This window comes from Pteropus alecto, unplaced genomic scaffold (genome assembly GCF_000325575.1).
Source record: "Pteropus alecto unplaced genomic scaffold, ASM32557v1 scaffold33, whole genome shotgun sequence".
Lineage (NCBI taxonomy): Eukaryota > Metazoa > Chordata > Mammalia > Chiroptera > Pteropodidae > Pteropus > Pteropus alecto.
This window is the reverse complement of record NW_006435762.1, coordinates 6,335,203-6,337,199: the sequence shown is the minus strand read 5'-3', so window position 1 is coordinate 6,337,199 and position 1,997 is coordinate 6,335,203. Positions and strand designations below refer to the sequence as shown.

Below are 1,997 nucleotides of genomic sequence, written 5' to 3'. Positions count from 1 at the left end.
TAAAATTAAAGGGTATAATTCAATGGTTTTCAGTATTTCACAGAGTTGTGCAATAATCATCACAGTTAATTTTAGAACATTTTTATCCTTCCAAAAAGAAACCCCATATTCATTAGCAGTCACTCCTATTCCCCTCTCTCTTAGCCCTAGGAAACCAATAATCTACTTTCCGTTTCTATAGATTTACCAATTCTGGACATTTCATGTAAATGGAATCACACAGTATAGTCATGTGTTGCTTAACAATGGGAATATTTTCTGATAAATGCATCATTAGGCAATTTCATCACTGTGAGAACATCACTGAGTTTAATTACACATAGATGGTATAGCCTACACTTCACACCGAGACTATATAGTATAGCCTATTGCTCCTAGCCTACGAATCTATCGAGCATGTTATTGTACTTACATAGGCAACTGTAACCAAAGGGTATTTGTTTATCTCAATATATCTAAACATGGAAATGGGACAGTAAAAATATGGTACAAAAGATAAAAAATGGTGCACCTGGATAGGGCTCTTACCATAACTGGAGCTTGCAAGACTGGAAGTTGCTCTGGGTGAATCTGTGTGTGAATGAGTGGTATGTGAATGTGAAGGCTTAGGAAATTACTGTATATTGCTATAATCTTTATAAACATCATATGCTTAGGGTACACTAAATGTATTTTAAAACTGTTTCTTCAAAAATTAACTAATCTTAGCTTACTGTAATTTTTATTTTTTTTAAGTAAAAGAGTCTTGTTTTATTCTGTACAGACTATATGCAAACAAACCACCCACTCTGAAAACAGCAGGTTCTGGCTTTTCCTGGAGCCTACAGAAGAAACTGGAGTCTGTAGGAAGCAGTTCCTTCTCCAGAGAGAGGACAGAGAGAGGAGAAAACTTTTTGATTCCATGGAGTTTGGCCAGCCTCATCTGTAGCCACACACCCCTCCTTGCCTTAAACCCTGCTTCCAGCTTCTCGGGTCCAGGAAGAAGCCTCAGCCTGGGCAGGTATAAACCAGTTACTCAATCTCCATCTTATTTTTCTGCAAAGAATCAATGAAGGCTTGCCATTCTGCTGGGTAAAAACGCTTATAGACTTTGATCTTATTCCGAATTTGTTTCGAGTTGTCTTGATAGTAATTCTTCTCATCCTGGGCCATCGCCTTGTAGTCCTCCCCATGGTTCTCTACCATGTAGGGTACATAGTCTATGAGGTCCCGAGACACTGTATATCCTTTCTTTTCTGGGAGGCTGGCTTCTACCTCCAAGTCATTTAGCACATAGGGCGTCTGCATGAGTTCCTGAGGCCTCTCCACTATGTCCACCCCCATGGCCTTGACCTTTTTCTTACGGAGGGGCCCTGCCTTGTTGGGGTCCACTGTCAACTCCATCTCGGACAGGTTCTACCGCACCAATTCAATGGGGTCCCAGGCATGTCGAATGTGGGAGCATTCGATTCGAGGCGCTGCCTTCTGTCTAGCAACCAGGTTAAGACATTTTTGGTTAACACTGTAACCGATCTTCTGCCTCCGAGTCTTTCCCTTGGCCTTGGGCATCATGCTGACCACCACACAGGTAATTCAAGAGTCTGCGCTCTCACTCCTGTAATTTTTTTATTTATAAACTTTAACTGTGTAAAACTTTTCAACTCTTCTGATAACACTTAGCTTAAAACACAAACACACTATACAGCTCAGCTGTACAAAAATGTTTTTTCTTTATTCTGATTCTATATACTTTTATCAAGTATTATATAATGTACATAATTATATTGCTATACCTTTATACAACTAGCTGCAGTTTTGTTTACACCAGCATTACCACAAACACCTGAGTAATATGCTATACTCTGACATTATGATGTCACTAGGCAATAGGAATTTTTCAGCTCCATTATAATCTTATGGGACCACTGTCATATACGCAGTCCACCGTTGACCAAAATGTCATTATGTGGTACATGACTGTACCTGGTCTTTTTGACTGGCTTCTTTGCCTTACCATA

General features: G+C 39.7%; 1 pseudogene; it reads right to left on the bottom strand.

The window, feature by feature from the left end:
- Positions 1 to 1,011: 1,011 nt before the first annotated feature.
- On the bottom strand, positions 1,012 to 1,548 carry LOC102887830 (annotated as a pseudogene).
- Positions 1,549 to 1,997: the final 449 nt, after the last annotated feature.